Source organism: Argopecten irradians, chromosome 5, assembly GCF_041381155.1.
Source record: "Argopecten irradians isolate NY chromosome 5, Ai_NY, whole genome shotgun sequence".
In the NCBI taxonomy this organism is placed as follows: Eukaryota; Metazoa; Mollusca; class Bivalvia; order Pectinida; family Pectinidae; genus Argopecten; species Argopecten irradians.
In genome coordinates this window covers 15189653-15214474 of record NC_091138.1, presented here as the reverse complement: position 1 = coordinate 15214474, position 24822 = coordinate 15189653, and the positions used below count along the sequence as shown (strand labels likewise).

At 36.2% G+C, this 24822-nt stretch overlaps 1 protein-coding gene across 2 annotated transcripts in view; it reads right to left on the bottom strand.

Annotated features, from left to right (window-relative positions):
* LOC138322971 (class A basic helix-loop-helix protein 15-like) overlaps nt 1-18242 on the bottom strand; it is a 28036-nt gene extending 9794 nt beyond the window's left edge. Inside the window, exons 1-2 of one of the 2 annotated variants that reach the window (XM_069267249.1) lie at nt 18122-18242; nt 3533-3711 (exon numbers count right to left, since the gene is read on the bottom strand). The gene's annotated coding sequence lies outside the window, so the exon portion shown is untranslated. Of the gene's footprint in view, nt 1-3532; nt 3712-10070; nt 10207-18121 lie in introns of those variants that run through there. The other variant, XM_069267251.1, reaches the window with a different exon arrangement.
* Between the last annotated feature and the right edge of the window lie 6580 nt (nt 18243-24822).

Sequence of the window (24822 nt, the reverse complement as noted above, 5' to 3'; positions counted from 1 at the left end):
ATCAGAATACACTAATGAGAAATTACCGTGGTCTACATACCGCGAACACTCTATAATACAGTGTAGAGAAATTATCACCAAAATGTCGAGATATCTCGTAATTACTCTAACATGGACACACGACGTTAGAACCAGAACCAGTATGATGTGTGAGACGTGTAGTTGACGGGGGATTGATACATGCTTACTGTGTATATGTGTTTTATGTTACAACCAGCATAACTACAAATCAAGCAAAAATCCCCTTAGCTCGAATTACATTGACATCAATCCCCTCAAAGGACAGCCCTTAGCCCGATAGAGTCCAAGTCCCTAGATCTAATTTAGGCCAAGCAGTCCCATGTCAGGCCATTTTAGCCGATTTTCCATTATAAACTACTGTCAGCTTATCGAATGTAGGACGTATATTCCTGTATAGATTTACACGGCTCAGCTCTATTACAGCACATTACTGGCAAAGGGCTACTCAGATAAATTGTAAAATAGCATGTATGGCATAAATCACCCTTCAACGATAGAATGACATACAGATGTGGAATAGTAAAGGGAGGGCACAGAGAAAGGGAAAGGTAGGGGTAGAGAATGGCCACAGGCCGCGTGAATCGTCTGAAAACGGCACCAAGTAAGGAAAGTGGGTGTGAGTCTACCCTGTAACACAGCTAGGGATATAGTGACACAGAAGATGATTTGAGGAACACAATTTGCAACGTTGCTTTTCTGAGGATACGCACTACATGTGTTTGTGTTTTGATGATTAATGATTGTGTTCGTTTGAGATGGTCGAACTAGATCATAAGTAGGCTTTAAGGAACACTATTGGCAATGTTGATTTTCTGAGGCTTATATTTATTACTGGCCCCGATTACTCGAAACAAAAGTGCAGACTTAAGTCAAAACTTAAGTCAAAGTTTTTCTCCTTGTGTAACTGATATGAAAAATAATGACTTAAGTCAGTTTTTGACTTAAGTTTATTTCGAGAATATGCTTTCCTTTTATCACAAGAAGGAACATTATAGAAGAGTTTCTTCAGTATAATTGTCCATGCCCTTGTTTTTGGGATGCATCCCTTTCTACTGCACTGATTACATATACCACATGCGTAATTATGATCTATCAGGGCTGTATCGGGGCATATGATATTCTGGTCAACCCGCATTATAGTTGTGCCGTCCATAATCCCCACATCCGCGCGATAGTATACATAACGTAGGTGTGAACGACACGCGCAATGACACTACCACAGGCGACACCTTCATAGTCCCAATCAATAAGTCCCCATAGTCAGTCTACGATGTTCACTATACACAACGGGTCATATCAATTTCGTTCTGCCTACACGAGTACGAAATTGCTAAATTTTATGGTTAATTAGTTCACGATGTCTAAAAAGAACCACAAGGGCTTCATTACACTTGTCTAACATGTACGTGCTATAAATACTGTATTGTACTGTTTACTCCCACGTGTACGTACGCGAACGCAAAATGAAAGTAGCATCCTTCCAAACGAGGGAGAAGGCTCGTAAACTGAGCGATACAGATAGTACATAACGTTTGTAAGAAGACACGAAAGTGCAAGCATTAGTACATTTAACTGAGCTAAGCCCAAGGTAAAATTGTCGAGGAGGGACTATTTTTATCGGGGATCAGGTAAAGCTAATGAAAAATTGTAGACTACCATTACAGATTCGTACGCTAACATGGAGCTTCATACTGGAACCTGTGCATTGACCACTGATTTAGCAACATAAAACGAATAGGTTAACTGAAAAAATATCATTGCCAACAGCAAACACGTTGTTCGGCATAAAAAACATTAGTTAACAGAGGCATAACCAAAGTAAAACATTGGTGAAAAGAAAGAGCAGTGGCCAATTGGCCAATGGAAACGTATTGGCCACCATAAAGATATTAGTCAATAAAAAGTAGAGATTGAATTAGTAAAAGAAAACATAATGACCCAGAAACAGAATCTAGCATAATTTTAAAGTGCCATAAAAACTTTCATGAAAACACATCAATCCAGTTCAGGTAAGGTCAAACAGAAAACACCCTTAAAGCAATCGGCAAATAATAACAAGATTTAGAGACAACAACAGTCGAAAAGCTCCAATGATATAAGCACACTAACAATGGCAATGTCCCAATACCAAATATAACGACAGTCACAATACTGCAATATTAGGTATGCTGATTAGGCTTATTATAACTTACTAATAGCAGCTAGGTCATGCAAGGGCGGCATCCGATGTTTGTGTGCGTGAACTGCGTACGTGTCCTGGGAGACTGCAGTATCTTAATGTTGTGACTCTTTATAATAGTGGAACTACCACTTTTATTATATCATAGTGCTATCTTACTGAAGTATACTACCAGAGACACAGTACATCCCACCTGGTCACATCACACAGGCAATGGGCAAACCAGTCGTCCCATTCCTTCAGTGGAAACGTTAGGAAGAAGAAAAAATTAAATGGATAGGAAGAATAATGACAGTCATAATACCTTAATACTATATACAACAATACTCCAACACCAAACTATAATATTACGAAAGTCAACGTACCCTAATACCAATTATATAACGACAACCACGACATCTCAATACCAAGTATAATAACAATCACAATACCGCGATACCAAGTAGTCACAGAACGACAGTGCCCTCTTACAAACAGTATAACACGCCACATCAGTAGATTGGATTTGAAGCAACGTCGTCTATATTCCCTGGAGGGTTACTCTTGCAATTTGCATGCCAATGAGCTTAACGGAACGCCAAGCAAAGACAGACTAACCTCGGATCGATAATAACCACGGTAAAAATATAAAAATGACATAATCAAAATTATTTGGATGAAAATATTGTTGAGGCAATGATTTACTATGCTATGTTCGAGTTTGAAACTCTAAGACAATTTGCACTCAAAGGATTTCCTAGATGCAATCAAATCTATTGATTCCAATGTTTATAAAGGGAACCCAACTGATTAAGTGATTATGGCTGGTGAAGATTTATTGTATCTGGATTTAATATAATTTGCTACTTAAAGGGGGAACTGCGGCGGAACTTACACACAACAATGCTCTGTAAGTGATAGCCTCCTAAACCTGTTGCTGACCTCTCTCATACAACTAGATTCAGTGGCTGAGCCGTGCGTTATCTCGGAGAGGCAGTCACAGACTGTTAGGTATAGCGTTGTATTTAGTGCCTGGTAGCCCTATAGATAGGCCATCTAATACAGAAAACATGTATTCTATTAAAACGACCAAATTAGCGAAAATTCTTTAACTTTGAAAAAAAAGTTAATTCACAGTGATATTACACTGTTGTAATAACAGTAAGATTATCAGATGTCTGATAAAGTGTTAATTTAAATAGTTAACATGAAACAAACTTTCTCGAAAATGAATTCAATGTCAAAATGAATTATAACACGTGTCCAGTGATGTTAACATACATACACACGCATACATTTAGTATCTATATAAATAATCACGGCATCAGCATTATAAGATAGAAGTATACTTACGAGTTAGTAAATGTGCTGATCCTAGCTGTTTTTGTGTTTTAGTCCTTTAAAATCCCAAATCGCTTAGTGGTGAGAAATTCTGGTACTTCATCCGCTGTGTGTGAGATGACAGGACCAGGTGAGAGTGCGAGTGTCACTATACGTCCCCTCGACAGTCGGCGGCAATCGGAAGTGGTAGGCTGATAATAAACATATATAGCATCGTGTTATTGTAATTCTGAATCGATTCAGACAGCCAATCAGAAGTGCGCTTACTTCTGACGCAGTACTATTTCTACACTACACTCCGCCTCTGTTGCTCTCTCTACGCGTGGTATAGTAACAATACGTATGCAAGCATAAAACGCATGTTTACATTCTAAAGCTCACTGTCACGAAATATAGCTCGGGTGTACAAAGCGTTATTCCCTTTAGACATTCCATATACATGTATATTGAATTAAAACTCTACAACAATATTATTGTAGACACTTCCATATACCATATCAATCCATTTCCTTCACACAAAGGCATTTATAGCTAATATACAACACTAGCTGCAATACAAAGACTTCAATACAAGGTTTGTTTGTCAAGATCAGCAATTGTTTAATTATCACGTTCTCTATATTTCCTTTTATAATCACTGGCAAGGATTTGAAATGTTTATATATGTAGTGTACGTAATACTTGTGTCTGTATGTATGACCTCGAGGCCAGATTCATCGTGATTTTTGTGTGTGTATAACATATATATACGTGTATGCGTATTCCATGTGAATATTTTAATTGCTTGAACAATTGTTCAATGAACTTATTGAATTAAAAGTTTGCAGTGAGAGGGTACAGGATAATCTTCCGTATCAGTGGTGTCATACGTACGTCCATCCAGTGACGTGAGTAATGTATCCAATTCGTGATTAGTATCGATTTAATCCGTCCATTTACGTGATACTACGTACCGTAGCGTAAACACCCGACACATACGAGTACGGAAATGAAACCATGAATGAAATAAAGTTAATGCTATAAAACGGTCAGATCAGGTAGATGATACCTGTAAGATTGGCGTATCCTCCCACGTACCCCTAGTAGTACGTGTTAAAAGGTGAAGGATGTTGCAATTGCTACAACATTTAGGAAGTGGGTGTTACTGATGTCTTACTGTTTTGGATGTCACGGTTTTCAGCAATTATCCGAGTTATAAAGTTAAATGATGACGCAGTTTTCAAAGTCTAGGTGTTACATTGTTTTCATACAGCGATCTCAAATTTAGAATATTGTCTTTCTTGATAATGAACTTATCTGTAAAATAGAACGTTAAGTCCAGCCAACCAACCAAAACCTTTCTTGTTACTAAGGGTGTGGAAGTTTTCATGGTGTTTCAGTGTTAAAAACTTCGAAGTTTTTGTCTCACTAATAATGTTTATAACGTCGCGGTACTCCATGTATCATTGTAGCAATATTAAGGACGAAGCGGTACTCAATGTATCATTGTAGCAATATATAGGACGTCGCGGTACTCAATGTATCATTGTAGCAATATATAGGACGTCGCGGTACTCAATGTACCATTGTAGCAATATATAGGACGTCGCGGTACTCAATGTACATGTACAATTTACGCGTACTCAATGATCATTGTAGCAATATATAGGACGTCGCGGTACTCAATGTATCATTGTAGCAATATATAGGACGTCGCGGTACTCAATGTACCATTGTAGCAATATTTAGGACGTCGGGTACTAATGTACATTGTAGCAATATATATAGACGTCGCGGTACTCAATGTATCATTGTAGCAATATGGACGTCGGTACTCAATGTACATTGTAGCAATATATAGGACGTCGCGGTACTCAATGTATCATTGTAGCAATATATAGGACGTCGCGGTACTCAATGTACCATTGTAGCAATATATATAGGACGTCGCGGTACTCAATGTATCATTGTAGCAATATATAGGACGTCGCGGTACTCAATGTACATTGTAGCAATATATAGGACGTCGCGTACTCAATGTACATTGTAGCAATATATTAGGACGTCGCGGTACTCAATGTATCATTGTAGCAATATATATGGACGTCGCGGTACTCAATGTACCATTGTAGCAATTTAGGACGTCGGTACTCAATGTATCATTGTAGCAATATATAGGACGTCGCGGTACTCAATGTATCATTGTAGCAATATTTAGGACGTCGCGGTACTCAATGTACCATTGTAGCAATATTTAGGACGTCGGTACTCAATGTATCATTGTAGCAATATATAGGACGTCGCGGTACTCAATGTATCATTGTAGCAATATTTAGGACGTCGCGGTACTCAATGTACCATTGTAGCTATATATATAGGACGTCGCGGTACTCAATGTATCATTGTAGCAATATATAGGACATCGGTACTCAATGTATCCATTGTAGCAATATATAGGACGTCGGTACTCAATGTATCATTGTAGCAATATTTAGGACGTCGCGGTACTCAATGTATCATTGTAGCAATATATAGGACGTCGCGGTACTCAATGTATCATTGTAGCAATATATAGGACGTCGCGGTACTCAATGTACCATTGTAGCAATATTTAGGACGTCGGTACTCAATGTATCATTGTAGCAATATATATGACGTCGCAGTACTCAATGTATCATTGTAGCAATATTTAGGACGTCGCGGTACTCAATGTACCATTGTAGCTATATATATAGGACGTCGCGGTACTCAATGTATCATTGTAGCAATATATAGGACGTCGCGGTACTCAATGTATCATTGTAGCAATATATATGACGTCGCGGTACTCAATGTACCATTGTAGCTATATATATAGGACGTCGCGGTACTCAATGTATCATTGTAGCAATATATAGGACATCGGTACTCAATGTACCATTGTAGCAATATTTAGGACGTCGGTACTCAATGTATCATTGTAGCAATATATAGGACGTCGCGGTACTCAATGTATCATTGTAGCAATATTTATGACGTCGCGGTACTCAATGTATCATTGTAGCAATATTTAGGACGTCGGTACTCAATGTATCATTGTAGCAATATATAGGACGTCGCGGTTCTCCATGTATCATTGTAGCAATATATATGACGTCGCAGTACTCAATGTATCATTGTAGCAATATTTAGGACGTCGCGGTTCTCCATGTATCATTGTAGCAATATATATGACGTCGCGGTACTCAATGTACCATTGTAGCTATATATAGGACGTCGCGGTACTCAATGTATCATTGTAGCAATATATAGGACATCGGTACTCAATGTACCATTGTAGCAATATTTAGGACGTCGGTACTCAATGTATCATTGTAGCAATATATAGGACGTCGCGGTACTCAATGTATCATTGTAGCAATATTTATGATGTCGCGGTACTCAATGTATCATTGTAGCAATATTAAAGACGTCGTGGTACGTACTCACTATGTAATACAGTATCTCCACAATACAAGCATTACAGGTTGTTAAGAGCGTTATTGACCTTATTGTATAATGAGACAGGTGTGGTGGTTCTATCAGACACCCTGAATACCGTGGGAGTCAAAACACGCGGCCTCTGGGGGCTGATAATCCCTATATCTGATCAACACATGTCCCCTCAGACTAAAGCCGTCGGTAACGGTCAATTTATTAATTACTTTAATCGTCTGGTGTTATAGACGGACTGGATAACTGTATAACCTGGCAATCATCCGGTGTACTTGTAGTAAATACAATAATATTTAAAGTCACACAGCGTGAAAGGTCGCGTTCGTTTATAGCACCAATGCAAATCAGCTGCATTCTAAATAAATCCATAGATCTAGGATGTTTATACCATACCGTCATTTGAAAAATTAAATATGATGTGAATACACTTGTGCATTTTAGACACGTTTGAGCGGATTGATTTCTAAGCGATAATATTGTTTGTGTAGTAGTCTACTCAATACATCAAGAACTGAAAGTGTCTCCCGAGGATAAAGAAAATGCATGATGTGTAAGGAACAGACGTACGTCATTAATTGTCATGTGACTTCCCGTAAGAAATCTCTCTATACAGCTTAGATTGCACGCAGTACGAAAATCAGAACAGTAAATTTGTCTCCAGCTTATCGAAATAGCTTAAAAGGGCAATATCGAAATAGCTTAAAAGGGCAATATAATTGGGTGCAAAAACAACATTTCCGATGACGTCATTGTATTCATTTTTTGTCGAGTAAATCCCCTGAGTATATACAATGTAAGGCTGAAGGTAGAAGATAATAGCGAAGTTATTTATAAACGCTCACATTCACTAGTTATGATGCAAAGACATACTGATAGCTAAAAATAGTTGACCTCACCACAGCTAAGACACGATTTCTGTGAGACACGGGATGTGAAATACTAGTGTCACTACATATTGGTCAAATCTACATTTCCAGGAGCCCCGGGGTCCAGAGTGCCCTGGGACCTGGTTCAGCTGCGACACCGATATTAATATCAATGACACCCATGTGTCCATGAACTCATCCAGTTTCGATATTTTTCGCTGAGGCTGACATCACCGTTATACAGAGACCGTCGTCAGGTGTCTCTGACATCTCCATCCAACCTGATAAACTGATTTTCTAATTAATACATAAAACCCATCAAATTGGTCTAGGTTTAATTTGTCGTTGTTTTATTATCGCAATATATCATTTCAAAATAAGGTCATATCTATGTATTATCATCAGGGGCAGCTCGTAATCTGTCCATTGTCAAAGGGGTTCGTGAATCGATCACCAATGACGGGGCCCCGGGCTGGAGTAATTACTATCGAGAACCGCAACGGGAGTAAACGCATTATCTCAAATATAGAGGTAAACCCTGTGGCAGTTCGACAGTCGACGGCAACAGGTGCTATAGACGGTAGGGCCTATTAGTAAACACATATATATACTTACGTACGTTGTGAAATACTGTCTGTGTAAAATTCATAATTTATGTACACATGTCACATTCGCATCACTTTATCATAATTTTCATGGTCAGAACACTGGTCGACAAACATAAATATGAGCAATGATTTGTGTTTGAAAGCTTACATGCAGATTCCCAAGATCACTGATCTAGATAATATTTATGTCGCTGTCAAGATTTATACATGTTTACAATTGTATCTGTGTATCCGGTTCACAAGGATATGAAAATTAAGAAAAAAAAATGATGTTTAAGTTAAATTTCATCAATTACAAGACCAAGGCCAATTCCCGGAATTTCACGGTTCTCAAATGTAGTATAAGACCATTGCATTTAATGCTATAGCCCAGTCGCGCAACGATTTATCAAACCGGAAATAGAAATTTGACATTTTGTGCAACCGAACTACAAAACTACTCGCTGAACATTACATGTACATTGGTCGCATGACAGAATTTTGTTTAACTACTGAATAATCATACGCGTAAGCTGTTCAAGAATACACATCATGTTTTTTTCTCTGTGGGTTCTATATACGTCTTTTTTACGATGACGCGAACATCTCTAATAAGTCTGTACTATAATCGGTCATAACCGTAATAGAACGCGCCTTGTTCGATATCCGGTGGCTACAAACAGAACCCGGCACACCTGTTCATCGTCTCTAGTCTTACTCCATAGTTTCCTGGGATTTAATCGGATTGATTTTACGTAATTAAATCCCAAAAATAAAATGTGGATCGATAGTGGCCTTTATATGTTATCTGGGATTGATTAGCATGTCGTCGGCAATGTATAGGTCGGGCGTAATTAGCATCGCGCGCTATATACAACAGGTACGGAGGTTGACAAGGAGCTGGACATCCGATAGCAAACCAGGCCACGGCTACTGAGCGGAAGTAGACGGCAAACGCTAATATACCAAAGTACTCGACCGGACCGGAATTACATGTACGGTTCCGTCCAGGTGTCCATTTACTCAAACAATACATAATTGCAGTTTTGAAACCTTTTGATTTAAACTCTATCACTACTGATAAGCATGCGTTTTCTATCATTTAGACAATTCAATTAAAAACTTTCGAATGTTTAAAATATAGTACACACCTATCATATATAAATCCGTATAGAGATTGGGGCTTCGTGAGGTTTATTTGCACTGTGTTCTAAATAACCAGTGTTATTTATAGGTTAAGGAGGTGAGGGAAATCCGGAGTACCCGGATACAACTTCTGATCTACGGCCAGTACTGGCAATTGCCTCGCGTGCATTTCGAGCTCTCAACCGATCGATGGAAGGCTGGATTCGTCGGAACACCTTGCTAAACCACTCGACCACAATCTCCCCATCCATATACATGTAGTAAGAAACACATTGAATTATCAACTGCTTGAAACAACGATCACTGATCCAGACACCTTTAATGTGGCTTTAATGATATGTAGATAATATAATGTATGCATATGTCACAGTAACTGAATCAAACAAAACTACATCACGAAGGCGACAAAATTTTGTCGTCTGCAGTCGATCATTTCTAAGATTGATTGTTGCAGTCATAATTAACTTGCCGAACTATACTATAGAGTGATAGACTTACCTATGATATTGGGCCTATAGGTTGATAATGTTGTATATAATGTTAAGTCCACGAGGAGAATATTGAGCTGTTGTGATATCTAAATCCCATAGACGGACAGCTTTACAGTGTAGTCGTGTTGGGCGTAACACTATTACTGACCATCACATGCCTAAGGATCTCGACTACCCTTCCGTCTGTTTACCATCCGGGTACCTAATCTATGTAATCTGTCCTATGGGTATGTCACTCGTCTGCCCCAGGTCTTACAAGGGTTTGCCGACGATTATACTACAAATAAAAAGACATCTTTAGGGCATCTATCTCGGGAAGGAACTTCAAATGGATCTTCAAGTATACATCTTATGAATTACGTATGTTCGAAAAGGTGTTAAACCACTTCGGATAGACGGTAAAAGTTCAAAGTAACTTAGCTCATAACGGTAGCGGTTGAAATATAATATAACGCGTGCCAATTGTAGATAGATCGGATTTGTAGTGCACACGCTATGACGTAAACATGAGGATTGAACACACCCTTAAACTTTGACGTCATATGTGTATGCCAGGGAATGCTTATATTTATGTATCAATAATCCATATCCGTATGAAATCCGAAGCCATTCGCGGAGATTCAGATTAACAGCAATATGTATCGATTTTTCAGGTTAACCAAAGATTCATTCACATCCAATTTAGGCGTAAAACTCTCCCATTCACAGACACACGTTCATGGAACAATAAGTAATCATTGTGTTTATAGTACCTTTTACAAAATGTTCCTATGTTTGAATGAAACTAATCGACAGCCATGTTATTGAGAGCGAATCACTACAGTAGCATAATTTTAAAGAGCGTTCCAAAACATTTCAAGTTCAGACTTCTATTGACAGATTAAACCCAATCATTCTTCTAGAGATGCGAACTTCTATACCAAATAAAGAGCGCAAGATTGATTTATCAACCTGACTCACAGCCTCTACAAGGAATCGAACCCGGCGCCACTATAATATGAACCTTCAGGTCGGCAGGCTGTATTACGACCGGTGTATATTTTCAACCACGATTGCAAACCATGTTTAATATAAAGTAAAGATTAAGCAGGGCTTCGAGTATATCTTAGAAAATTCGCATATCCTGTTTCTTATAGACACATTAAATATATATATTACTATAAATCATATGGAAACATTGTTGGTTGTTGTTTTTAAAAACTGATAAATATGTGGGACAAGCAGTATTTCTCCGTGAAAATGGCTCATTTCCACAAAAAAGAAACAAAAAACAAAACCTAAAACAAACGAATGATGTCAAACAGAGAAAGTCTAATACAATCTTTACAACAAAAGTATAAACAGGATACGAAACAAGCAGACAGGCTTCGCCCTTGACAAATATACCGGATTGTACTTATACTTATCTTTAACAACTAACAAGTGTTAATTTCTGCGCTGAAGGACACATAATTTTACTGGCATTTATGTCCATCAGACTATGTAAGTCCTAGTACTACAGGACATGTGATTGACACCGACCCAGGTTGTGGTGTCTACTGGCAGTATTTATATTGTGCTAAAACGTTAACAGGTCAAGACAGTATGCATTATAGTAAAATAACATGTACATGTATCTCCAAAATGTTTCCTGAGTCAAGAAATTATTACTGAATGTTTGAAAACATATAGTTCCAATGTTAATCGATGGTATCATAGAACAAAGTGTTCAATTCTTGGTATGCAATAGTGGAATTTTGGTTACAGTACATAGACAAAGCATTTTAAGTATACTATCTGACAACAAAGGGCATTTAATTCAATGAATGAAAAAAATCCTTATCTTTATGTCATAAGAGTAGAGACCCACCACGATAAACAGACATGTACACATCACAATGTTGAATGATTCAAATAGTAATGATGGACTTCAAAAATAAATGGCTATTTTTATATAAATAAGAATTTGACTGTAGAAGAACCGTTGAGTTAGTCTCTTGTCATTTGATGTTATTTCATAAATGCTTTGACCTACTAACGGGTTGAACTATTATATAAAATGTTTTTGTAACTAAATTTGATATAAAACGTATTAAGGAAATGGATCCTTCAAGCTCAATGTTTAGTGGAATAATATCGTTGAAATAAAACCATGGGACATGTTACCGCCATCGTTAGTAGGCGTTGATGACGGATGTGTGGATGATACCGGCATCTAATGCATTATTCCTAACCATGGTGGTGAAACTAGGATATTTCAGATACATTTTTTTTCTATATTTTTATGTCATTTTAGGTGATCTGTAAGAAAATAAATTTCATTACTTATCTATTTGTTGATAAACATCACTCATGTAGTATTTTATTCTCGGACGTATCCACACATCATATGGAATATATGAAAAAGGCCACATATCATAAATCGGATAAGTGATAAAAAATCAGCTGTAATGAAAATGACAAGATGTTTTGTTGAAAACCAATATTGAACTCATCTTAAGTAAAACTATGTATCGGAAAGTGTTATCAAACAATGAAGTGGGCTAGAGTACCCTTCAGTCGATTTTACAAATATGTATCGATTGTCGATCCTATTGATACATATTGCTACAGAGGAAGGTAGTTTTATTGCATTTCATCCTAGTAATCAATGTCGTGAAAATGCCACGGGCCATCAACCTGGACCGGTATACTCGTAAACTCCTCTTCAGGTGTCTTTCGGCGACCGTCAAAGGTCAGCCTGTATTGATGTTACCGTATAAAAATCTATATGCTTATTTGGCTTTCTTTGCTGAGGTTTGGCTCTTTGACAATTGATTTGAAACACTTCACAATAAAACTTTATTCAGTGTTTTAAAAAGCAAGGATTCTCGTAAATATTGAACTATCATTCCCGAACTGCCACAGTAGGATAGAAATCATTCGCGCCCAGCAGGACACAAGGAAATATCGCAAACGCCGAAAGCGCGATTCCCCAAAGACGACAAATGTCAATTAAACAGACTACCGAGGATCAATTAAATTGAGAAAATAATTAAAAACAAGCTCACGCAATCGATTCGCCCTCGACCTGTGTTCATTCCGTGTCATCCCTATCTAGTTATATTAGGGTCGTACCACGAACACATATTTATACATGTACATATGACATTCTTTCAAATATTAAAAACATATTATGAACATCTTTGTAAAGTTTCCATTCATTAATTTTCCAGGAAAGAATCCATAATTTTACTATTTTTGGCTTTTAATACGCAATGCGTTAGAATTTAATATATATCATGATATCTGCCTCTATCTTATTCCATAACTTAGTTGATATAGCGAACAAAGGCTCAACGCAGCTATTTACGTTAAGCTCGCAGTGATTGATCTAGTATAGAATTTCCTAGAACACGACTCCATCAAATCACAGATATTACAATTATGATCTACTATTATATGTGGCGCTTTACTGAAATACTTCCAATCAATCTAATGTAGGATAGAGTAGATTTAAAATGTCAATTCAGACACAGTTTTCAACAGCCTTAATGTTTTCTTTTTTGAGAATGGAAGGTAGCGAGCATTCCTTTTGCGGTAGAGTTAAAACTTATGTATGACAACAACAAAGCAATTTCTGCAGTTGACACAAATCATAGGCATCTTCTACAAACATAGCCATAACATGACATATATAGACCAGATCATACCAGGTCGCTCATAATTACTTGTGTACTATGGTCTAGAAGACGAATCTGTTACGGCAGCATAATGGCTAGGATATGGAGAACACGGAAACCAGTGATTCCGGCTGTCGGTTCTTTTGTTTATATGTCCAGTCGGGATCATTGACCATCCGACTAGCCTGTAGTCGTAACATGGTCATCAAAATGGATAAAACACTGATGTACATATGCGTAAGGAGTTTAACATGTTTGCGGCTACCGTCTTTTCCTCAGAAGATCTCTAACCCTGTGTGACTTTGAAACATCAAACGGGGATAAAAGACACGGTCTCGTTGGCAACCTTATTTGTTCAGTAATGAAAAGAAATTGCGCTCTTATTAGATTTGTGTAAGCGATCGTTCGCTCATTTTGTAAAATTGATTAATATTGCCAAAAAATCTTCATTCATTAAAAATATCCTCCTCACCTCTGCTTCACGAAAGAGCTGATCACTGACACAGCACTAGAGATGGTAATAAAATTAATGGGGAGAGCTTGAGAAAGGCGGAGGGAGTCAGAGAGAGGGGCACCTTTGATAATTAAACCTGAATCTTAACTATCAGGTGCTGTTAAAGAGCAATGTAACATCAGGGACTGGATGCGTGTAAAACGACTATCCGAAGCGTGAAGCAAGCCTCTTTATTCTCGAGTTTGTCGTTGCCATCAATCACTTAAAAGCACAGCAATACAATTTTATTACAATTTATGCCAATATTGACTCGGCCGGCTAAGACCAGACTGAAGCGCACTGTTGAAACGCTTATTACGTCACCATGACAAAATATGATGCACTTCGTCAGTACATGACGACACATCAAAGACACCGCCATTGCGCGCCGTACACAACAGATGTAAACAGTGACAGCTAATATGGTGTCACTCGTCGTTAAAGGCCCGGATATGTCTTATCTAATAGTAGGTAGATATGGTGACATGCTTATGTTATCCAATTAGATAGACTTTACAAATGTGGTTCACCTATGCAAAAACTAATGGCAATAATGGTCGGTCATTATGTATGGAGGGTATGGACGACCCTAGACTGTGCTAAAATCTGAACTCAATGAGGACATTCACATACCATTCTATACTAAAACTTGTGCTAACCAGTACAGAGACATGCATCAGTGATGGCTCCCGTTTTTTCTCTTTCAAAGGGAGATAATCAATAATCACGCTGTCAGGTTAAGATAAATCATTGACCTATCCATCAATGTGAACGTTAGGTATGTAACAATGTAACGATAGTCACGTGATCAACTACTGTCAACACAACATACTTAATCCACACATTCACTGAATTCATTAGCGTGAATTTATAGTTGGGAGCTAGACATTCCTCCTTGCTTTAGGGAAATCCGTGAGTTATTTCAAATGAAAATCAATGTTATTGAGAATAATTATACACTCATTGACGGTATCTTCAGAGGGGCTTGAATGTCAGCAACAGGATGTTGTAATATCAAAAGGAAAATGGCTGAATAAGTAGTTTTGATATCGTGAGATTATGGCATTGGCCAGACGAAGGTGGGTCGTCTGAGGCACAGTATCATAACTCACTACATTACAAGGTTGGGTCAATTGTCTAACCACAGCATCAACATTAATAGAATATACCAATATCGTAACACAATAAACCGAGTTCTACATCCGGAATATGTATACACGTTTCCTCATCGGGAACATTTAAGCTTCATTCTAAAACAAAACTAGTCTGCTGATACATATCACATCAGAACAATGCTAATCTGGTACAACACCAGATACTAGTATCCGTCTTTATGGAACCGCTTATTTACCTTATTTATCTGGGCCCAGTTTTATGAACATTCCTTAACTTTAAGGAATTCCTTAACTTAAATCCCCCCATAGAAAAGCATTTCAAAAGTTAAGAAAAAATCACAAGTTATGGAGACTTCCTTAAATTCTGTAATGCTTTGCTATGGAGAATTTAAGTTTTGGGATTCCTTTAATTTAAGGAATGTTCAGCAAACTGGGCCCTGGTTCTAAGTAAAGATAATATTAACCTGGTTCTAAATAAAGACAATATTAACCTGGTTTTAAATAAAGATAATATAACCTGGTTCTAAATAAAGACAATATTAACCTGGTTCCAAATAAAGACAATATTAACCTGGTTCCAAATAAAGACAATATTAACCTCGGATCCAAGTAAAGAGAATATTAACCTGGCTCTAAACCGGGACACATGATTCTACATCACAAAACGATACCAATATGGTTCTTAATCTGGACAATTTTATGTGTACATGTATATGTGTTTTCATTAGGTCACCATTAACATAGTTCTGCACCAGGGCAATTTTACCTTGTTCAATAAGCATGATTGTCCCTTTGTTATACAGCAGGGGTATACACAGACAATTTAAATATCTGGTTTAAAGAATTGGCATCGTATCAATTATTGATATGATTTTAAAGACTAAATCAACCTGGTTAAACATCAAGACTATAATTATATGTGTTTTCATCAGATCATATATATTAAGCTGGTACCAGGACAACATTGATCTGTTTCTTCTACCTGGTTATACACCAGGACAATGCTAACCTGGTTATACACCAGGACAAAACTAACCTGGTTATACACCAGGACAATACTAACCTGGTTATACACCAGGACAATAACCTGGTTGTACACCAGGACAATACTAACCTTGTTATACACCAAGACAATAACATGGTTGTACACCAGGACAATAACCTGGTTGTACACCAGGACAATACTAACCTTGTTATACACCAAGACAATAACATGGTTGTACACCAGGACAATATTACACTGGTTATACACCAGGACAAAACTAACCTGGTTATACACCAGGACAATACTAACCTGGTTATTCACCAGGACAATACTAACCTGGTTATACACCAGGACAATACTAACCTGGTTATACACCAGGACAATAGTAACCTTGTTATACACCAGGACAATACTAACCTGGTTATACACTAGGACAATACTAACCTGGTTAAACAGCAGGACAATATTAACCTGGTTATACACCATGACAATATTAACCTGGTTATACACCATGACAATAATAACCTGGTTATACACCAGGACAATATTAACCTGGTTATACACCAGGACAATATCAGAACACAGTATTAACCAGGACAATATGAACTTATATTAGTTATATACTGGTTATATTCAGTTAAATTAGTGTTTGTTCTAAATTATAATAAGGTACATACAACTAAGTCATGGCAACAATATCATGGTTTCATATAACATCCTGAATTTTGTTGAATTTACTTGCTTTTCTTAAAAACCAATTACAACAGGTTAATATAACGACAATATCAATCCGAATTGCATGAGAGGAAGCATCATTTGCTTATTACAAAATAAAAGCTAACCAGGCATCCATTGCGACATAAGTAATCCTTACCTGTATGATATTGACATAAAGGCAGTACGAACAAAACATTAGCCATGTCTTGAACATATTTATCTTTGTGAATAAGAAGGTTTATAGTGACATTATTGGCCCGAGCCTATAACAAGTAACATTACAAACGACATAATGTTCTTAATATGAATAGATGAAGATCACGATCCGTGTAAACAGTTAGTTATTAATGAACTTGGCTGACGTACAGCGTGACGTCAGGAATACACACGGAAATAAACAGAGTTATGTGTGTCAGTAGCCGATTGTTATAACTGTGTACATACATATTACATCCTCATAAACATTGATTAACACAGTCGATCACTTAAAATTGCAATAGGTGGGCGAGTGTCTCGCAGTATTTAAACCCGGGTATTTCAGACATTTTTTAAAACAACATAATGCACACCCGAGTGCTAATGATTTCAATGAAGATTGTTTTGGAATATCTAAATCATGCATTTTGCAAAATGTCCCGAACTAAAATATAGGATACTATGGCAGTTTGCTACTTAAGATAAGAAGATCGTGTCTGTTGTGTTGGTCACTGAGCGCGTAACGTGACCGCACCACCATTGATAGCCTTTTATAGCTAGTGTGAAGTGTATGGGAAATGGCATGTGTCCCGCATCTCTACTCACAACTTATACAGCCTTATATTATTGTAACTGTCTTTTCTAATTTAAAGACAATAATGAAATAATAAAACTACCATTGTTCTAAATGGTTGTTTTAATATATATATCACATCATGATGGAAACATAGGTCGATGCAAAGACGAGTGCGAGACATAATTGTGTTTATCTGACAAATGTCTTGTCATATAATAAGACAACTTAAAGACACCCAGTAATTCATTATACAAAATAATACTACTCTCTCAATAGGGATATTATAGTATTTTGAACATGCAAATGAAATAGTACACAATTTAAAAAATACTTACAGATACTGGCTAGCGTTTTGGTTCCAAAAAGAGCAAAATTTCCAAGAAAAATCCTGTTACTGACATCCAAGTCGAGGATCTACTAACGAGTAGCAGTGTTTTCTCTCCGTCAAGTCCAGAGGCAAGGGGGCGGGGCTTACCGTCACCTCGTTTGTCATTTGTCAAATGCACCTTCCTTCTCATTCACACAAGATAAGGACTTTTCACCTGAACGTACGATAGATGTGTTTCAGTAGCTTACATGGAGTGACAGGGATCATTGGAACATTAATAACCGAATAAATTGCCGTAAAAAACGTAGATTTGATTGTAGTTGGATATATCAAAAAGTAGAAATGATATGAATATATGGGATCCCTAGATAAATATAGATCCGTCAGAAAAGTTCATTTCATCCCTTGATCGCGCATTTGCACATTTGTATCAAAAATATTAAGGAGTACATGAGGAGGTAGTCAATGTATAAAAATATATATAAAAATGTTCAGCGTCAAATAACATATCACCATTTTCAGGAACAAAATTAATTTTTAACTGAATTGCAATTTTCCTTTAAAGAAGCAATCAACATATAGAGGGTGTGTATAGATATGCTGCTTGTTATCCAATCCCCATTGTCTTTACGATCTGACTATGAATATTCGAAATGAAATGAAATCCATCATGATCAAATTAAAAACAGAATTGTCAAGCAAAAAAGAGTTCCGCGTGCCATCAAAGAGTTGTAGTAGCTACAGGTGGTGTGATTTAGCGCCTAGAGAATGGTTAAATAGTGTCATTACGCTGACCTTGCACCAGACTAAGTAATATTTTACTAAAAATAATCCAGAAGTCACGTACGCAAAGAATATATAGACTCAGATAAACAAGCACTCTTCAATTAGACTACAAGAACAGTTTCCATAGAGAAAACGCAATGGAATATATTGCATATCATTTCATATGTTGTATCTTTCATTTAACAGCTTTATATCGAGCTATGATAAGTCATGGAGTTACTCTTTAAGCATTATTATTTAGCTAAACCTCAATACAACTAGTTGTTTCGTTTTAAACAGTAATACAGATTAACGAGCATTTGTGTATTCTCACATAAAAGTTAACAGTGTGAACCATTAAATAGCGCGAGAAATAGAGTTATCCCGCCTGGTTAGTCTGATGTCATCCATCTTTGTTTTGTTACGGTTGATGATGAGTAAGCTATTTTTGTAGATGTGACAGTTCATCAAACACAGTCAACACGGAAATTTTAAAAATTGTGGTTTACCTAGGTGCACAAACGTCAGAGACAAATGTGGCTTAGATCAGCTGACATTTAGGACGTATAACACGTGTTGTTCAAATGTAAACAAATAGGTATTCTTATGTATCACTGATGTACATGTAACTTGGTTAAACACGTGTTTTATTTTAGTGACATGATCGACCCATATCTCATATGGTATTATAAATTCATACACTATCCATCATTTTAGTCCTTATGTTTCTTTCTTATTTAAAATCAAACGAGGCACAGGTTAATTCGTGGGACGACGAATTTTTCAATCATAATTTTAGCTTGCAGCATCAAAGAACAAATTTCAAAGAAAAAGATTCAGCCTATAACAATACTAGATAATATTGTGACGAGGTCAGCCAATGATACCTAATGTTGTATCTGGCTTGATCACTTGTAAGGAAATAGACATAAACACGCGCTAGTCGACAAATCACAGGTCTCGAACATTTGACGTCATACACGTAAACCGTGAGGGAATCCCCCGCGTGTTCATGGCCATCCACGACAATGATGATACAAGTGATTTTTCTATTTATTGATAGAAGGTTTCATCCGGGTTATGTCTAATTTATTGTTTTATCATCAGAAGGTGTTGAGATATAGTTTATGAATAATTGTGCGGTATTTTAGTGGTAATACCGGCTTACAGTACAATGTTAAAATTATATTATAATGGTTCCTAGTTTATAAATAATTGTGCGGTATTTTAGTGGTAATACCGGCTCACAGTACAATGTTCAAATTATATAATAAGGCTTCCCAGTTTATAAATAATTGTGCGGTATTTTAGTGGTAATATCGGCTTACAGCACAATGTTCAAATTATAGTATAAGGCTTCCCAATCCTATCTTTTTATTGTTATTGACAAAACAATGGATCGAGAGATTTATTTTGGTGTATAGGTATAGTATTGACTGTCTTATTGTCACACATTTGTTCTTACCTATCTTAAAATAACGTGAACATTTGTGTTATCTCTGACAACCGATTTATTTATTTCACTTGGCTGTTGTTGACAGGCCACAAAAAGGTGTCATGGTCGGCCCGGGGGCGTACGGCTGAAGGCTGTGGTTGGACACCAGATAATCTCAGAAAAACTGTCCAGCATTGTATCACGCCATAGTAATTGTTTATATATATAGATTTCATATCATATAGCACTGGTTATTTTTGCCCAAGGAGCATTATAAGGATTCAATGTTTAAGTCTTCTTAACAGAATGATAACCATCAGCATTAAATATTAATGCAGATATCTTCGATAGGTAATACATAAAGCTACTGATAGTCTATAACACCAGCGATATAGATAGAGATTTGTGTGTGAAAAATTGTTTAATATGGATGAGACTTAATAATATTATCAGTGAATCAATCTTGGTTTTGCATTCGACAAGTCAAAATCTACCATCACATTCAAATTACGAATAGTATCTAATATTGAAAAAAATAGATAATATGAACGTATTAAAACATGAACGTTTGTTTTCTTATGATAGCTAGTAATTTTTGCGCAAACACAGAAAATAAAGATCAACATAACCTTCCATGGTAGGTGTTTGCATCATTTCAATAATTATAGTGTAGAATCACATTCTATATTTGAAGAAGGTTAAAACGCTTTTGACATACCATTACCGCTCATTGTATTTCAGTTTTGGAATATTTATTCAAGCATTGATGTAACTATTTTTTAACTTCATCTGAGTATGAAAGAAATTTTGTTTGCAAACTGGGTGAATCTGCGTAGCGGATTCTCACAAAGTTTGAAAGCAAAATTTCTATAAAATAAATAATTACTTTCTAACAAATTTCTATAAAAAATAATATTTTTTTACTTTTAGACTACTTGATAGCGTAAGATAACGCAAGATCGGATTTTTTCTTCAATGTAGTAAGAAAAAAAAGAATCTGTCATTCAGAAAGTCAGATTTAGTATGTAAACAGATAAAAATCAATTATAAGGTCTCTCTACTAATTTCAAACTTTTATGTATTGTTATTTCAAAATTATAACCTACACAGAAAATTACCTAAATAGTTAAAACTAGTCTTGCGGACTGCCTCGCGCATATATAAAACTCAGACTTAGGTCTAGACATGTTCTGGGTATAGTTACTACACACCAATATAACATGAATGGAAATCATTCACTGACATATTAACTCTACCAAACTAGGTGTAAGTTACATTTACAGATGTACAGATTTGGACGACGTGACCCGGGGCTGGTGTGCCATCGACCTGTCCCCCGGGCACAGGTCCAAGAGCACACCCGTAACAGATGATGGATATTCGACCAACCTCGGTATGGCCCCGAGCTCCAAGGTCTGCTTCCGGTTTCCGGTGTTCCTAATACTCGGGGTACCTCATGATCTTAAACCCGTCCCGTCAAGTATTAATTCATAAATATTCAAGTTGTTCAGCTACTCTGTCACTCTTCAAGTATATTTAGTTCGCTAGCAGGGTTTGGTTCATTTTAGTGCATATTTTACACATGTACTAGTAACCATCATGCAGGTCTTAGGTATATTTAACTCATTGAAATTCGAAATAGCCATGATTTTCTCTCAACAAAAAGACAAAACGGTAATTGATCATTGATAAACAAGCCTATAAATAATGGTTTATGAGGTATTCACAAAGAACACAAATTACCAGATGCCTACCGTCTATTGTACTAAATGCGAAGTCATTTTTCTCCCAGGTACCTATTCTCATTATACATAAAACATTTGCTCTGCTTTCAGGTCCTATTTTTGAATAGTGACACTTTTGCGGTTTTTACGCGTTTTACATATTATGCAGTATGCACATGACAGGATTTATCTTATTATCGTGTATTTATTCATACAAAAGACGAGGAACATTATATATATTAAATGATTAAACTGCACTCTTCCATGAATTGCTTACATATGATGTATTCTCTAAAGTCGACTTACTGATTTCATTACACTGCCATTTAAAAATAAATATCAATCAAATAGGCGTTGTCAACCATAAGTTATCCTTTTCATGCAGAATATTTGCCCGACTTTTAATTACTAGAATTAGAAATAATGAAAAAAGGACATTTCTGGCAATGAAATATAGAAGTATAGAAATATTCCTGCTTATCGTTTGTAAAAATAATAAAACTTTCGCAAAATGCAATCCAAACAAATACTGATTATTTGAATGTGCTTTCTGTCAGTCAATATTTTTGGAGGGAAATAAAGATACGGAATTAAATTCCACACATCAAAAGTAGAATATGTACAAGACATTCTCCACACCAATCTGTATTGGACTCATATTTTTGCGATGATATCCAAAATATTGTTTTACAAAAGGCAAGACATGAGTCATAACAAATAAAGAAAAAATAGTTATAGATTAAAATGCACATTTTTGCTGATTCTTTTTGACTATTATTGTTCGAACTTTCGGTTGCCGTAATAGGGCTAACGTTGCACTTGTTACTGTCTGTGGAGGTCATAACAATTCATAATACAGTCAGATGTCAGGTCTAACCTGACTGATTGAACAAGAATAAATATGATACAGTTTATAACATTTCCATAGTAACTCGATATCCCCATAATACCAGACCCCCGGTCTGCAGACGGCGACGAATTAAACGCACGACGAGACGTAAGTATGATAGATGGATTTTTTCCTTGGGAGCAAGCATCAGGTATATGCTGTAGTATAGGTCTACGTGAATCAGGCCATTCGTCTGTACGTCAAAGTGTCCGAGAGCAATTACGAACCATCTATTGTTTTTGTGTTTATTCTTTAAATTTCATTGTTTATTTTGCTTTGTTCTTGCTTGTCTACCATTGCGATACTATCAAATATAGGTCACCTTATTGCAATTAGTAATGATATTAGAGAGTAAGTTGCTTCCAATTAATTAAAGATATGTATGACATAGTTATATCTGTATTTCACATGCAAGAGTTTCTATACATTTTTTCCTATCGAAGAACGTTTTAACATCGCTGCTAATTCATCTTTCCCAAATCTCAGAAGAACATTTTTTACCCTTCGGTGGGATTGTGCTGCGCGTAATACATATTTTCTTAAAACAATTACAATTAAAGACATCGTCTATGAAACAGAAATTTTCTATGTTTAAATCAAGTTTTGATATATTTGATTATCTCTATCTTTATATCAAGCAACACATATACTGAAGGTGGGATGTTAGAATTATATTGTTTGTTGCCTCGACCAGTGCATGATATCAAAAAGGCGACTAAATCTGGGGTCGTAATCCCCGTAATTCCAAGATAAAAATATATAGGATTTCTCTTTTCATGCCAAACAAGCATAATGTACATAGGATTTCTTTCTCAGGAACGCTTTCGAGTCATTGTAGGAAGAACGATATACACTTTTACACTGTACACTAAATGTTGAATATATGTTCATAATATTCTGTATTGGAGTCACGAGATAAAGATCCCATATTTATGATCATGCAGTGCGGCATTAGGCACAATAATATTTTAACATAACTTCACTGTAGATGCTGATTGAGTCTTTCACAAACAAGTGATGATAAAACAAACTTAAGGTAGGTCCATACCTTTGCACCAATTTGCATGACGCTACACCGGAAGCTACAGGAAATTGTTTGCGATACATTACGACATTCCACGTGGATGGATTATTTTTCAACAAGTGAAAATTACTTACATATAAATTTGATGGCATCACTATATGAGATTTTTATTTTGCCGTGGATTTACAAACACTGGGAGTAACGTTGGTCGCAAGAAATGATAAAGGGGGACCCGTCCAAAACGAATTTTCAGAATTCTAAAAAATCACAAACGGATTTCTTTAAACCCCAAAACAAGAAGAAATCATAAAAATAAACAGACATTAACCAAATGTTATATCAAAAGAAGAAAATGCATAATAATAAACAACTGATGTGAAATGGTGTTTTAGGGGTTTGTTTTCAAAAATAATAGAAAATGAACCATCATAGCACACATAAAATGGTGGTAGGGCTATAGAAAATGTATTACTCTTGGTATATCAGATCCAAATATTGTGAAAATTGACATTGGTTATTTTTCTTCTCTTTTTTTCCCTTATTTATTGATATTATAAAGAGACAAAACATGCAAAAAAAATTTACATATAGAAACGACCCTGGGAAATAAAGAAAATTAGTTCGAATTTTGTAAAAATAAAAAACATGTAGTTTTGTATTTTGTTCTTTTGTTACAAGTTCAAGGCAACCAATCAACAGGATTAAGACTACATTCATCCAAATATCATATTTTTATTTTTTTTTTCTATTTTCAGTTAGCAGATGTGCACAATATGGTATATTTCAAGCTCAAATATCTCAAAAGGTAAGTTGAGAATCCCAATTTTTCTTTACATATTTAAAATCAACATGAAAAATGCAAGAAAATAAG